Source organism: Eleginops maclovinus, chromosome 16, assembly GCF_036324505.1.
Source record: "Eleginops maclovinus isolate JMC-PN-2008 ecotype Puerto Natales chromosome 16, JC_Emac_rtc_rv5, whole genome shotgun sequence".
NCBI classification, from domain to species: domain Eukaryota; kingdom Metazoa; phylum Chordata; class Actinopteri; order Perciformes; family Eleginopidae; genus Eleginops; species Eleginops maclovinus.
This window is the reverse complement of record NC_086364.1, coordinates 1,650,506-1,667,833: the sequence shown is the minus strand read 5'-3', so window position 1 is coordinate 1,667,833 and position 17,328 is coordinate 1,650,506.

Genomic DNA, 17,328 nt, shown 5'->3' with positions numbered 1-17,328 from the left:
TTGTATGATAACGTGTCATGAAGTATGTGCAACACTATTATCAAATTTTAACACAACCTTGTACACAAACTTCTAAAATGTCAAGAATAGCAATTAACCACTAGCACTACCACTTCATAATATTGTTACTAAATGAAATTTCTTTCAAAGCATTTTTTTATTTTTTTTTACACAAAAATCACACACTTTAATGTCCCACTCAATGTTTGGAAGGATACGCTGGTGAAGGTGGACGTTCTTCCACTGCACTCTCCAGAAGCAGGCATGCAACAGTAAGCAACTGTCCCTTATGCCCAGCCGTATTCTTCACACAGTTTATCAGGAAGAGCTGAAACTGGGCACACCGTCCGCTCACTGATGAAGATGCAGCCCGGGCATCCAGCGTTGTTTGGGATGTAGGGCGCTGTCCGTTTCAGTTGCTCTCAGTCTTTGGTCTCGGAGCGTCACAATCCGGGTCACGGCACCAAAGATGTAACCCGCTGCCTCTGGCGCGTCCGCTGCCAGACCCTCTTCACCTCCCCTGGACTCTGCGTTGTGTTTATTAATTGTTGTTTATTTGTCGAGGAGCGAGCGGAGGGAAGGAGACACCGGACACAGGAGTTCGGATTGTGGCTGAGACCTTTTTTTATTCTTTGTTCCACCAGACTTCATGGACACCTTCCAGAACACAGGCAGATACACTCTCAATAAATCTTCTTAAACAATAATCAACTTAAAAAAAAACAACAACAACATATATCACAAAATAAAAAATAAACATCACTGTTAAACCGCCAACACAAGACACACATTCCCGCCCTGCTCACACAGGCCCCAGTAGCATGCTAGCCACCCACTCACCACACGATTAAGACGTCAAACAGTCAAACACAATGTTAATAACAACAGCGGACTTTAGTCGGACATGTGACTGAACAATAAACGTGAGCAAACCAACAAAAAAAGGAATCGGTTCTAACATAACATTTGATAATGCGGGACGCTATGACCACGCTTACCTTCCAGAACACAGGCAGATACACTAAAAAAAACATGGCGTCCCTCCCGGAGCAAACCTCAGAAACTTGCGTCAACAGCGCCACAGTGCCACCCTGTGGCGCAAACAGGTCACTACCTTACATAAGTCAATGGGAAAAGTCTTTCTGGGCCGTGTGACGTCATGGACAGATACGGAGGTTGTAGTACCTGTGGCAAGCCCTTTTAACATTTAATAGCTAGACTGTATATGTGTTGCAGATATCTGTAATTCCAGTTTGAGATATCTACAATTTGATGCTGACTAGTCATAATTCCATTTCAAGATATCTTTAATTCACCTTAATTCAAGATATCTACATGTTCATTTTCAGATAGTTAAATTAAGTTTTAACTTGGCGAAATGACGTTGTAGATATGGAGTTAGCGATAGTCATATTGAATTGTAGATATCTATTATCAAGTTATAGATATCTTGAAAACAATTTTGATAAGAGATATCTGAAATTGGAGATATCTGTAACTTTCATTCTGCCTAGTCAAAATGTAATTAGAGATATCTTGAATAAAGAGTTTTGACTAGGCGAAATGACGTTGCAGATAGGCCCGCCTCCTCCTTTAGGCGGGAGCGGAGCGAGTTGTCGTTGTTCAAATCACATACCTTTGTTAACTTAACTGTTAATTAGCACCATGTCGGAGCAGCCGGAGGGCGAAGGGCTTTTTAATGCTGCAGCCCGTGCAAGAGAGGAGCTGGCAGCGAGAAATGATGATTCAGCTTTACTTTCCACAACAAGAAGACTATTTCGCCGGTGAGTTCGGGTCACTGGCGTAACACAAGCACTTGGGGCCCCCCTGCAGGTACTTAGACTGGGGCCCCCCACCGCCACCTGCCACGGCCTCCTTACTACTAGCCTACTCCTACTTCTCTCTCTTTATATATATATCCTAATATATATATAGGCCTGTGTGTGTGTGTTTTGATTGCATAAAATAGTGAAAAAGATGCTGCAACTCAGCCCCTGACATCCCATGCCCATTTAATCCATAGGCCTATATAGATGTTTTGTTAACCCATTAATATTCTGTACACAGAGTAGGCTATCCAATCCATTTATTACATATAATTCTAACAATGAAACAGTCAGCAACAACAGTCAGCAATAAAAGTAACATTAATGATGATAAACAGAGCATTTACATCTTTGGATACGAGTATATGTGGGCACTCCTCCTAGCGCACCTATGAGCGAAGTCTCTAACCACACCGTTTAAATCTAACTTGCGAGCGCGCCTGTTCTCTATAGAAATGATGGCTAGGCCCCGTAGCCTATCTTGCGACATAGTGCTTCGCAAGTATGTTTTTATCAATTTTAGTTTAGAAAACGACCTCTCTGCTGTTGCAACGGTTACGGGTATGGTCAAGAACAATTTTATAGCTGTGGCAACGTCAGGCAGACTGGACAATATGGAACTGTGTTTCACAAAGAGAGTGCGTGCCAAATCTTGTACCCCACCACGTTCAATTTCTTTTAGAGCGGGTAGTAATGCGCTTCTAAATGACAGTCGTCATTATATTGCGCAGCCAGAGTACTTGCTGATGCATATAACTCACCATCGGATTTCGAGATGAGTTCCTCGGGGCGTAAAAACCCAAACCTTCGTGCCACTTCTCGCATGCTTTCAAACCTGCGACCCACCTGCGCAACGACTATGTCTAAAGTGGCGTAGAAGACCGACACTTTAAAATTCTCCTCTGCATTCGTAAGCCTTTCGTCCTCACACAATTCGTCGAAATAGGTTTTCGTACGCCTGTTGCGTTTCTCGGGAAATACAGGAGAGATACCCCACAATTTGGCCAGGTCTTGGGCAGCTTCTTTGAGGCTGTCATATTCACCTCTGAGTGACGCAAGGCTGTCAGACGCACTTGAGAGATACTGGCTTGCCTGTAGTATGTCCACGTTTTGTTTTTGGAGATGTTGGGAAACAATGTGGACTGACTCAAGAATTTTACCCTGTATGACCGTTTGAAACACAAATTCAAAATTTTCCATGCTGGCTTTGAGACCAGTGGCCTCCGCGCGTTCTTTGGGTTTTTTGGACAGCAGGGATATTTTAGTGAGCGCTTTCATTACGTCTGGGTAACGAAACCGAAGGGCGCGCACCGCATCATTTCTGGATGCCCAACGTGTCGGGCATAGACGTTTAAGAGTTGGCTGCCCTGCCACTTTGAACTGCACTTCCAAAATTTCCCAACGTTTAATGCTTGCGCTGAAGAAGTCATACAGTTTCTCTACTGTATCGTAGTACGCTCTCACCTTTGCCACATTCTGGCACGCATCGTTTAAAACTAGATTTAGATTGTGAGAAGCGCAATGAACGTACATTGCATTTGGTTCCCTATCCGAGATTCTTTTTTGTAAGCCAGAGTAGACCCCGCTCATTGTGGCTGCGCCATCGTATCCCTGTCCTCTGCATTTATTGACCGAGATTCCTTTCATCTCTAACAGCTCGAGAATAATTTTTTCTAAGCCGTGTGCGCTTTGGTCGTGGACTGAATGGAAACCCATGAAACTCTCGTGAATTTGCACGTCTGAGGGCACATCATTGTCATCTTTAGGAATCGTGACATAGCGGAGCACTTGGCTTAGCTGATCCACTTTGGAAATGTCTTGTGTTGTGTCTAATATGACCGAATAAAATTCTGCCTCATGGATTTCTTTCACTATTTCGTCTAAGACAGTTTGTGCCATGATTGAGATCATCTCGTTTTGAATTTTTGGGCTTAAGTATTTGATTTTACTTTTACTTCTGATCAACTTCTCCAACACGGGGTCGTAACGCGCAAGGAGTTCGATGTGGGCCAGAAAGTTTCCATTATTGATTTCTCCTAGTTTCTCGTGGTGCGCACGGAAAGCGGAGTTACAGGACGCAAGGGTTAATGTAACGTCAGCAATCCTTTTTAAAACATCTGACCAAAAACTAACCTCACTTTTGAAATCAGATGAAATCCTTTCGTCGATGGTTACATTTTGCTGCCATGTATCATACACAACACAGGCTGACAAGTGGCAACGGGCATGTTCGTGCTCTCTGATCTTCCGCGAAAGACCTTGCCAGTCATTAATCCCGGTTGTCCATGCCAAATTATGGCCCACAGACGTTCTGTCACCAAACAACCAACAACACTGGCAATACACACGATCCATTTTAGGAGAGTAACACAACCATTTGCGTGATATCTGTGTACCTTTCTTGGACACACGGTTATAGTACTCTTTAGAAAAGCACCTGCCTCTAGCATCCCTCGGATAGGGGCCTTCGTATTTGCATGGCCCCTGCTTTATAATCGATCTCTTAACATCACTGTCAGAGATGTCAACAGGGAAATTAGCCCTGTCACTAGGGTAAGGATCAGAAGGCCTATCAACAGCGCATTCAAGATCAGAAGAAGTCCCACTCCCAACATTCTCGCTGTCCCGGATTTCTTCTTCAGGCCCCGTAATGGTCTCTCCCTCAGTTGAAGAAGAGTCAACGGCACATCCAGAGACATCTTCCTCACCTGCGGCTGCGGTACACGCATCTCTGTCATCAGCAGCCATCTGATGCACGGCATCTCCTCCCTCATCCGATGCACCTGTGATTTCAGCGTCTTTTCAGGCTCTTTATTTAATTGCCACAGGCTATTTACTGCTTTTCAATAATAAAAAACAACAACTTTGATGCTTTGTCTTTATGAAGAAGAGTCAACGGCACAGCCAGAGCCTCACCTGCGGTATGCCTATCTCTGCCATCAGCAGCCACCCGATGCACGGCATCTTCCTCATCCGATGCAGAAGGGCATGTGCCTGTGATTTCAGCGTCTGTCTGATGCGCAGCGATCCCTCCCTCCTCGTCTGCTGCTAACCCTTTGAAGAGTCCGATTGCATTTCAGAACTTATTTTGGGTTCTCACGGCCATGTCACAAATTCTCCGCAAGTTTTTAACACAGACGCCTACGAGGGAGCTGTAGGGGCCTACATGTTAGCTTAAGGCATTTCTGGACGGATGGATGAAAATCCAATTCCCTTGCGTTTTAAATGAGAGAAACAATTAGACGTTTTACTTAAGTATTTTTTTCTCTTTGTTTAATTGTCACATGTTATTTACTTCTTTTCAATACAAAACGTAACTTTGATGCTTAGCTTGCATGGAGGCTAGTGGAGGCTAGAGGCTGCCTCAGGCCACTGCCTCGTTTTACTGTAACTGCGCTAGTTTTTTTTTTCCACGACCCTACCTGATTGTGCATCCTGAAGTGGAGAGTTAGGCTGCACTCTCCCAAAAACAGATGAAATTTTGGGCAGTGTGGATGTAAATTCATCTCTTTTCTTTTTGTTTTGTCGCTTTTGAGCACCACTTTTTTCTCTGGTGCGCTTCATTTCTGCGGTGAAATGGCGCGTAATATTAGATCGCATATTTCGTGCATTGAATCATATCGGGAGACGAACACGGGCCCCCCCTAGCGGCCCGGGAAAGCTGTATACAACACAGCTACTGCTTTTACAATGAGCTTACAGCTAAAAAAAAAGAATGGAGAGTATTTGAATAACTTGTACTAGTAGACACAAACGAAGAATAATTAGAAGTGAGAATGAAACAGTGACTCATTTTCACAGTTTTTTTTAACTATACATGTTTATCTATACATTTATCTAAATATGATCAGTTTAGTAAGCGATGAGGCTGATGCATTCAATAGCTAGCTAGTATCAACCTCGAACTCATCAGACTAATATTACCTCAGTCTAAGACAAGTAAATACAAGACAAGCTAGCAAGTTTGCTGGCAAACTAGGCATGAAAAGTGAGATGACGAACGATAAAACATTTTAAAATACGTTTCTTCAGACTTTCATAAACAGAAAACACATCTGATTACCATCGTTGTTACTTGTGCACAAAATAGCTTTCACCCACAGACGCGGGAGCTTGCTTTGGAGGTTGCGAAAGTCACGAAGTGACAGACATTTCCATAAGCGGTAACGCGAAAATTAGCTTTTTTGAACGTCCCATACAGACCAATAATTAAATGTTACATATCTCTGAACATAAAAGTGCCATGGGTTTACAATCCATTCAAATGTCGTTGATCTGGCGATGTCTTACCAATTTAGAGAACGATGAGGCTGTGCTAGTTATAAACCAACACTTCTGCGACATACGAAGACTTTAGCTAGTCAGAGCAAACAGGAGGATACTAATATTACTATTTTGAATAGGTATTTTTTATTTAGACTTTTCTTACATCACTGCCATACAAACGTGATGATTTGTCATCATTGGTGCACAAAAATACGGTCTCATCCTGTGAGAAGAGATGTGTCTGCTCTGATTGCTAGCCACGACGGCATCTGAAACACTGTAATCTTCAGGCGATCAGTCACAGTCAGTAGCGAGGTTTAGCTAAGAAATACTTCAGAAAAGTCAATGACAACACACCCAATTTCCGGGTTTCAAAATAAAAGTAAGTTGTTCATGTATCCACTGGCGCAGTATTATTTCATGTAGTGTCTTTCAAAATTGCGGCCGGCCGCGGCCGCTCTAGTAGAAATCTAACATGCTGTCGGCGGCCGCTTTGGGGTATAGAGGTAGGGGGCCCGTTCTCATATGAGGGGGGCCGGGGCCCCCCCGCCTCGCGGGGGCTGCGGGGGTATACTTTACGCCAGTGGTTCGGGTAAGTTTTCTTTTTTAACATTAGCATTGCTAATGTTCTAGCAGAAGTTCGGGGTAGCTGTTAAATAATATGCTAACTTGTTTTGCTGGGTTGATGTATCGTGCTTTGTTACTGTAAAGTTATTTGCAGCATCATTTACTGGCCTAATGCACCAGCCTCATCAATATTGAAGCTTAACGTTAATTTACCTGTTACTGTTTCAACCTGAAACCAGTACCTTCAGGCTATCATGGCTTTTTTTTTTTTTACTGTGGGAAGGGGCTCAAATAAAAAAAACTAAGAACTAGCTTACCTAAACTAACACATTTTTTTTCTCATGTTGGAGTTAAAGTGAAGGAAGTTCAAGAATAGCATGCTGTAATTTTACACATGATCATAAACTTAGAAATGCATGGTTAACATCGCATGTTGCCAATCTTTTTGAGATACCCCCCCATAATGCCAACGTAGGCTAATGCTAATGAATACAGTTGGTAACATGCTGGAAACATTTTAGCCAAGAATGACTGCTGACACAGTTATGTATTTGTGTTTACAGGAGGATCTGGTGGCCGCAGGGAAAACCCTATTTGGCAAGCAAAAGTGTTCCTCCTTCCAGGGCCAGATAATGGTATTGTGCCCCCCACAAAAGAACTTGATGAACTGGCTAAACTTGGATTAGGTAAATGTGAGATTGAAGCACCAAAGAATTGAGTGTCATTTATTTTTACACCTTATTATCTAACCTTCTTGCAAAGAAAACTGTAGAAATGAGCTGCTTTGAATTGTATGGTAGCTTGAGCCTGTCTGGTCCCATTTGTTATACTGTCTTTATATTGGGAAGCATTTGACTTAAAATACATTTAGCATCTGTTTTAAAGAAATATTGTAGAGCAGTTTACACTTTAATGTATTTTCATAACAGTTTCCATGTACCCATTTTGATAGTTACACCTATGCCCTTCCAACACTTTCTCATGCCAAGTTATCACTTTGAAAGTGTCCAGGTATACCTCCCAATGAATCCTTATGCATCCGCCATCTGAAGTTAGTCAATGGTGGTTAGGGTTAGTGTGAGGATCTGGGTAGTGCATTCAGAGGCTAAGCTACAACATATATCGTATGTTAATGTTCTTTCACATAAAATGCCCAGAGGCTCAAATGTGTGATGCCCTTGGGAGTGAGACCAGGCTCTTTCTTCTGTCATGTGCAATTCTTAGGAGTGTAGGGTTTGTGTAGTTTTAAAGCTGTTAACTTATTAGAAACAAATGATCTTAGGTTAACCGTGGTAGGCATACAGGTCTAGTTTTGGGGTTTGGCAACACTATGATTATGTCTGAAAATATGATAACACAGTTTGGACACCTTGATATGTGGAATTTATTGTCTTTGAAACTGGCTTCTTGAACATTGTAAGAATCAGGGCAAGATCCTAGCACACTTAAACAGTTTGCTAGGAGTCCTGAAATATCTTGTAGCAACCAATGAATGTGTTACTTTGCCATTAGAAACAGATTATACTGATGTTTACATTTCCATTTGTAGGTAAACCTGTACATGAGTCAACGGAGGCCGGACGCACACACTCAAAGATTGGGTTAAACTGAGTTTATCTGAATTGAACAACTTTGTTTGCCAAAGCTACCCTCGCATCAGTTTAAATTTTGTACGCTTTGAATTGGCAAGGACAGGCAAAGGACGCAAGATCCAGAAATTACAAGTTAGTTCTGTGAGAGAACTAAAAGCAGTTGTTGGCAAAAGCAGACTTTACATCGTGCCACGAGCCACTGTCTTGCAGGTATGTATACATAGGGATGTATATCATACTACAATCATATAATGTGTTCTCTGTAATGTCTATGCCTATAACTAAAGTTACCCTCTCTATCCTCAGGTAACATCACCACCCTCTGCCATGTCCCAGAATGCATTCCCACCACTCTCTCAGCTCCAGCAGTAGATGAGACCTCACAAGTGGCTAAGGAAAATGTGGGTTCAGATCAGGTCCATATTAAAATGATTGAAGTATTTTTGTTATGTCCACTATGCACTTTGTAGTGATGAGTGAGTGGCAGATATAAATATATACAGTGTTTTATTGTCTTTTTTTAATATGTATTAAGATGTATTTATGTATACTGTGTGATGTCTGAGCAGTTACATTCCCTAGGATAACAGTTTTGGTACTTGTGTATTTTTTCTGTGTGTGTTCTTGCTGAAGGAGAAATCATTTGGATTTTCTGTGTACTACCAGGTGGCATCCACATCCTCTGCCATACCCATGAATTCATTCCCACCACTCTCAATTGCTCCAGTACAAGATGAGACCGGCCCAGTGGCTGAGAGTACCCAAGCTCAACGTGTCGTTGCAAATCAGGTAACCAATTTTGACACTGTATAGAATCTATTTTGTAAGTTGTTTTTTTTCATTTTATGTGTGTGTACTATTTGATGGTGATTTGTGAGAGAGGCCATTTTTTATGTTTTACTTTAGGCTTTTCAAGAATGGCGAGCAATACGTGCCCAGCAAGACCAGCAGTATATTCAAAGTTTGTTGGCGGATCAGGAGAAGGTAATATTTCCAAGTTCTTATTATGTATGTTTTACATGCTCTTACAGAATGCATACATACTTTTAATGTGGTCTTTTTTTAATAAGAGAGGAAGAAACTAGCCTATCAGGCCTGTGAGGAAAGACGTCAAAAGGTTAGTGTTTGTAATAATATTAGTTTGATGAACTAGCTGAAGATTTAAAAAAAAAATGTAATGAGAGAAATCATATTTCAGGCTATTGAGGCAAGACCTCAGCGACTGTCTGCATGTAAGGAACCCTCAGATGGGGTGTTGATCAAATTTAAATATCCAAATGGACACATCAACATGAGGAAATTCAGCTTGTCTGAGCCAATCCAGGTGATGTGTGTTCAGTTTGAGATCAGGCGTCTTCTCAGTGGTTCAGTGGGTTGTAAAACTTGACTGGTGTAACACTATGTTTCACATCTTTTTAGATCTTGTTTGACTTTGTGGGACAAGATGATATTGAAATCTTTGTGGTGCAACAAGCCACATCATCAAGATCAATTGAGAGCAGTTCCTCCGGGTCAATAAGGGATCATGGTATAAAACCATCCTCCATTCTATATGTACTTTGGTTTTCAAATCAGGATATACAGGTAAAGTATGTCGCATTTTATTTCCTGTCTCAAATGAAAAACGGAATGTGTTTTGGTTTGTGCAAGCTCATGTATTGTGCATGTTTGTCTTCAGGAAATTCTCTCAGGTCAACAAAATGATGTTAACCTCCACCCACCCAAGTCTCTCTGTGCCCTCTGTCCAGCCACCGCTGTCTGAGCCCTCCACCCGCTCACCGCTGTCTGAGCCCTCCACCCGCTCACCGCCGTCGGAGCCCTCTCTCCAGCCTCTGCCGTCTGAGAACTCTATCCAGCCATTGTTCACTCTGTTCTCCACCCAACCAAGTCTCTCTGAGCCCTCCTCCCAGCCACCGCTCACTCTGTTCTCAGAACCACAAGAAACCCTGACTCTTCATGATGAACCATCACTCCCTCCTTCATCTGCCCAGGAACCAATCATTATTCTTGATGAACAACATGAGACAGTTTCACAAAATCAGTCTCCTGTATCAACACAGCACCTTGGAGGACCTGTGGATGAGTATGCTTTTCTCATTCACTTGACTTTATATTCTTTTGTGTATGTAGATTTTGAATTTTCTATACCCTATAAAGGACTCACACTAAACCAAAGTCAGTGTGATGCTTATATCCTTTTACATTTAATAAGGTGGTTAAAACTTTTATACAATATGGTACATATTTGGCATATGAATAAATGCATGAACTTCTTTGGTTGCAAGATTGATCTACAGACCATATTGAAAAAGCTGGTCAGCAAAGTTGATGGAAGCTTCTGTCCAACAAGCAACCAAATAAATGTCCATCCATCCATCCATCTATCTTCTCCCGCTTTTCCGTCAGGGTCGCGGAGGTAACAGCTCCAGCAGAGAGTCCCAAACTTCTCTTTCCCTGGCCACATCAACCAGCTCTGGATTCCAAGACGCTCCCAGGCCAGCGAAGAGATATAATCCCTCCACCTGGTCCTAGGTCTACCCCTCGGTCTCTTCCCAGCTGGACGTGCCTGGAAATCCCCCCTACTCCCGCGGCACCTCCCACAGTATCTCCCTGGGAACCCGGTCATACGCCTTCTCCAAATCCACAAAGCACATGTAGACCGGATGAGCGTACTCCCAGGCCCCCTCCAGGATCCTTGCAAGAGTGAAAAGCTGGTCCATCGTTCCACGACCAGGACGAAAACCGCATTGTTCCTCTTCAATCTGAGGTTCGACAATCGGTCGGACCCTCCTTTCCAGCACCTTAGAGTAAACTTTCCCGGGGAGGCTGAGTAATGTGATGCCTCTGTAATTGGCACACACCCTCTGATCCCCCTTTTTAAAGAGAGGAACCACCACCCCGGTCTGCCACTCCTTCGGTACTGTTTCCAACTTCCACGCAATGTTGATGAGACGTGTCAACCATGACAGTCCCTCAACACCCAGAGCCTTCAGCATTTCTGGGCGGATCTCATCCACCCCCGGGGCTTTGCCACTGTGGAGCTGTTTAACTACCTCAGTGACTTCCCCCCGTGAGATTGGAGTTGATCCCCCTTCATACTCCAGCTCCGCCTCTAACATAGAGGGCGGAGTTGTCGGATTCAGGAGTTCCTCAAAGTGTTCCTTCCACCGCCCTAACACACTATCAGTTGAGGTCAACAGCGTCCCATCCTTACTGTACACAGCTTGGATGGTTCCCTGCTTTCCCCTCCTGAGGTGTCGGACGGTTTTCCAGAACAACTTTGGTGTCGACCGAAAGTCCTTCTCCATGGCTTCTCAGAACTTCTCCCACACCTGCTGCTTTGCCTCGGCCTCAGGTCCGATGATACGATAACAAAATCGATCATGGACCTTCTGCCTAGGGTGCTCTGGTACCACGTACACTTCTGAGCATCCTTATGTTCAAACATGGTGTTTGTTATGGCCAATCCATGACTAGCACAGAAGTCCAGTAACAAACCACCACTCCGGTTCAGATCGGGGTGGCCGTTCCTCCCAATCACGCCCCTCCAAGTGTCTCCATCATTGCCCACGTGTGCGTTGAAGTCTCCCAGCAAGACTAAGGAGTCCCCTTCAGGAGCCCCATACAGGACTTCTTTCAGAGTCTCCAAGAAGGCAGAATACTCTGAACTGCTGTTTGGTGCATAAGCACACACAACAGTCAGAGTTTTCCCCCCCATGACCCGCAGGCGTAGGGAGGCGACCCTCTCTTCCACTGGGGTAAACTCCAACAAAGCAGCACTCAACCGGGGGCTTGTGAGTATCCTCACACCCACTCGGCGCCTCACACCTTGGGCAACTCCGGAGAAGAATAGAGTCCAACCACTATCCAGAAGTAAGGTTCCAGAGCCGACGCTGTGCGTAGAGGTGAGCCCCGCCAGATCCAACTGGTAACGCTCCACCTCCCGCACAAGCTCCGGCTCCTTCCCCCCCAGAGAGGTGACATTCCACGTCCCCAAAGCCAGCTTCTGCTGCCCGGGTCTGGTCCGTCGAGACCCTCTGCTTTCACTGCCACCCTTCTGGCAGCGCACCCGACCCCATCGCTGTTTCCCGTAGGTGGTGGGCCCGTGGGACGGAGAAGCGGAGGTGTTGCCCACGTTGCTTTTTCGGGCTGTGCCCGGCCTTGCTCCGTGGCAAGCCCGGCCACCAGACGCTCGCTGACGAGTCTTCCTTCTGGGCCTGGCTCCAGGAGGGGACCCCGGGCTTCCTCCAGGCCGGGTATCCTCGCTTTCCAGTTTGTTTGTCATGAGATCTTTTGAACCAATCTTAGTCTGGCCCCTTACCTGAGACCAATTTGCCATGGGAGACCCTACCAGGAACACAAGGTTCCAGACAACACAGCCCCCAGGTTCATCCGGGCACACAAACCTCTCCACCACGATAAGGTGCTGGTTCTCGGAAAGGCTGGTTTCCATTCAACTGGCAGAATTCTAGAAATGTATACACGGAAACCCATTTAAAAAGGATTGCTCTCCCCTGTTTGCCCTGTCTGTTTTATTGTGTTTATTGTTAGTTTTCTTTATGTGTTGGCCAGGTTTCATCTTGTGTTATTGTCTGTGTATCCTCTTACTTTGATTTGTTAATTCGTGGTTAGGATTTTTCCATGATTCTTCACTGCTTCTTCTTTTAAGGTAGTGAAACTTCTTTTGACATGTTTTGAAAAGTGCAATAAAAAGTTATTATTCGTAGTAGCACTAATATTAATCATAGCATTTTAAGGTATTACATTTTTAAGAAGCATTACAGAAGAGAAATATTTTACTGTTATGTCTTTCATTTTAGCTTTGCAGACTAAACTGTACAAATGGGTGGCACAAATGATAGCTGTGTGTGTCATTCATGGAGGAGTCGGTCCACACTTCTTCTCCGAAAGGCTGTTCCATCAAATCTGTGGGTTACCAACACCCCCGGCCTCGGTTGATGAAGTTGGGGACCATACCTTCAGGCAACAGTTAATGAAAGTGAGCAGGAGAAAGGTGTTATACATTGAATATACAGTCTACTGTGACACAGCCCTCCAGTTGCTTTCTATTATTTATGAAATGCTTCCTTTCATAGTGTACAACTATTGACATCTAATTTATATAGGGAAGGTATCCTTATAAGCCAATTTTGGCCATCACTATGGAAATTGACATACCAGTCCCTGCCCCCAAAGAAAAACGTCAAATACGCCTCAGAAACATAAAATCTCTCTCCCCCAACGCTCTCTCTGCGGCCATCTCTACAAAATGTTCTGCGCACACCCCTTTTGCTTTTGGCGTGACAGGTTAATTGATATTGAAGGTATACTGTTTATTGTACAAGTTATAATAACATTGACTTCATAAGTACAATTATTAGTGGTCCAACTACTGAAATGTGTTTTAGATATTAAAATACTTATGGAGCAATTAGCTGATTTTTACTCTTCACATTTATATTGTATACTTTGTTCATAACTGTAGGTAAGTCATATTAGACAACATGTGAATATGTTTAAGGGGCCTGAATTACTGTTTCTCACCACTTTCTTGTGTTACAGAAGGGGAATGCAGTCCAGTCACCCTTGAGAAGGTATTGGAGTTTACATCTGGAGCCTCAACAGTGCCTCCACTGGGATTTCCACACCGTCCAGAAATTCAGTTCCTTCATGAGGGCAACAGAATCTTCCCAGAAGCAAATACTTGTATTCTACTCCGCTTGCCACTGCACTCTTCCTATGAAGCCTTCAAACAATACATGATGGAGGGAATTTTACAAGCTCCAACCTTTGGACTTTTGCTTTTATTTGTATTATTTTTTATAATGATTTAAAATGTTATTTTATTTATTTTGCTTAGGTTTTACAATACATTTATTTGGTTCATAATTCAAGGTTACTATGGTGAGACTGTTGAGGTTGGTCTAATGAAATAAACCCTTTATATACATGTTGATGAATACACAGCTTCTGTCAGAGCTGGAAGATGCAGTCTGACCAGAGGAGGGCTGTATAGAAGTCTGAGGTGGAGGACGACCAGAACAGTCTGGACAGACACTAGAGGGACAGAAGTCAGTACAAGCAAATGTGATATAATGAACAAAACTGTATAACATGGTGCGGAATGAACCCTTTACTGTTGTCCGTTTATAAACAGACAGTATATATTATTATATCACATTCAGTCAGGGCTGCGTTTTGTCACCAATCCTGTTTGTGATATTCATGGACAGGATTTCGAGGCGTAGTTGTGGGGGAGGGGGTCTGCAGTTCGGTGGGCTAAGGATTGCACATCTGCTTTTTGCAGATGATGTGGTCCTAATGGCTTCATCGGTCTGTGACCTTCAGCACTCACTGGATCGGTTCACGGTCGAATGTGAAGCGGCTGGGATGAGGATCAGCACCTCCAAATCTGAGGCCATGGTTCTCAGCAGGAAACCGATGGACTGTCCACTCCAGGTAGGGAATGAGGCCTTACCCCAAGTGAAGGAGTTCAAGTATCTCGGGGTCTTGTTCTCGAGTGAGGGAACAATGGAGCGTGAGATGGGCCGGAGAATCGGAGCAGCGGGAGCGGTACTGCAGTCGCTTTACCACAACGTTGTGACGAAAAGACAGCCGAGCCAGAAGGCAAAGCTCTCTGTCTACCGGGCCACCCTACCTATGGTCATGAAGGATGGGTCATGACCGAAAGAACGAGATCGTGGATACAAGCGGCCGAAATGGGATTTCTCCGCAGGGTGGCTGGCATCTCCTTTAGGGATAAGGTGAGAAGTTCAGTCATCCGGGAGGGACTCGGAGTAGAACCGCTGCTCCTTCGCGTTGAAAGGAGCCAGTTGAGGTGGTTCGGGCACCTAGTGAGGATGCCACCTGGGCGCCTCCCTAGGGAAGTGTTCCAGGCACGTCCAGCTGGGAAGAGACCGAGGGGTAGACCTAGGACCAGGTGGAGAGATTATATCTCTTCACTGGCTTGGGAGCGCCTTGGAATCCCCCAGTCAGAGCTGGTTGATGTGGCCAGGGAAAGGAAAGTTGGGGGCTCTCTGCTGGAGCTGTTACCTCCGCGACCCTGACGGAAAAGTGGGAGAAGATGGATGGATGGATGGATTCAGTCATACTGACTTCTGTCCCTCGAGCGTCTGTCAAACTCCTCTGGTCGTCAACCTCAACAGTCACCATAGTAACCTGTCCCCATCATGTCTCTGATTAGTGGATTGATGTTAGGGTATTCTTGCCAGTTAAACCTCTGTCCTTGCTAACTGTTCACTTAAATCCCCATTCAAGCCATTAAACATTCCATATGTTTTCATACATTACCAGTTTATTCATCTTTTCAATCCCATTCAAAAATAATTAGATCCTTCTCCACTTTGTCTTTCTGACTAGTCGTAATTACCTTTTGGATAATTTGGGACATTTTTCATACATTAAAAGTTTTATTCAACATTTAATTTATACGGTTCTATGCGGATTACAGCGAGCGAGAGGAGGAAGGCGTATGGAGAGGTGATGAAGGAGCTGTACGAGAGAGGCCTCCCGGCTTTTCTAATTTACCCGGCCACCCTGAGGATGACGATCAACGGTGAACAACGCACCTTCACTTCAGCGTGCGAAGCCGCACAGTTCCTGAGGAAGGAGGCCGGTGAAGGACCGCCATCGCGCCGCCAGCTTTTCACCATCAACAAAGTTGAGGTGGGAGAACTGTTTGCAAGAAGGTTTGTAATATTTCTTTGGGTTATGAGACCTGCCCCCATCTGACCGCACGGGTATTTTGTTGTTTTAGGATGCCCTAGTTATGAAAATGTTTACTTATGGTTGCCAGATAAATAATTTCAGAGGGGATATTTATGTTTACTAAATACTTACTTGATTTATGGGCAGAATTGATGACGGAGGTCACAATATGTACAGTTATGTGCCTATTTTTGTTTCTACCTGCACTTTACTTTGACTATCTTATTGATTTGGATGAATAAGGGATCTCCGGCCAGGTGTATGTGTTACTGCTGTGAGTTAACCTGACGGGAGGGAATTAACTGTTACAAGGGAGGGATAGATAGGAGTTTAGGATGTCTTGCTGAGCTGCGTTATGCGGAAGTCACGTGGGTCAGAACCACTGTTCAGGGGGGGTGGGGGGGTCTGGAGCTTGCGGCGGAGGGAGGGTGGATATCTCGGTTATGACTCTTACATCAAGGTTAGACCTTTTGTTGTCCCACCTGGAGTAATAGCTACCAATTTCGATAATGGTTAAGCTATCTATTGAGCTATAATGTCCGGGGACTGAATGCAAAACTTAAGAGTGAAATGCTTAGACCTACTCCGTCGCAAGAATGTGGATGTAGCATTTATTCAAGAAACACACCTGAGGGCGGAGGATGTATCACACTTTCAAAATAGGCAATATAAAGTCGTGGCTTTGGATTGTGGGAGTTCTAACCCTAGGGGGACAGTAATTTTGACCAAAAGGAGTCTGGCCTTCAGGTTGCATAGCATATTTATGTACATCCATATATGGAAAGAAAGTGGCCTTTGTATCCGTATACGCACCACCAGTTTTTGACCCTCTCTTTTTTCCTGAACTTACCAAGGAGCTGCTGTCCTTATTAGACTATGAGCTGATTGTGGGAGGGGATATAAACACAGTGTGCGACCTTAGTTTAGATAGATCCACCTTGTCGGTTTCCCACACCCAGCGGGCAACATCAGCTGCTCTCAACGTCATGATAGAGAATATTAACCTAGTTGATATGTGGCACATTCAGAACCGGGACATTAGAGACTATACATGCTTTTTCCGCGTATCATAAATCACATTCCAGAATCGACTACTTTCTGCTCTCTTTGAGTCTGAAAACGGGCGCAAATCTCATACAGGTACTGCCGGCGACACTATCCGACCATAACCCGCTGTTGATGACGATAGATTTTACAGACACCTTAAATAAAACACCTAGATGGCGCTTTAATACGATGCTTTTGCAGAATGAGGTATTTCTAGCACAATTTAGGAAAAGAATTACAGAATTCGTAGCCAATAATGTAGGCACAGTAGAGGATGCCTCATATATATGGATGGCCACCAA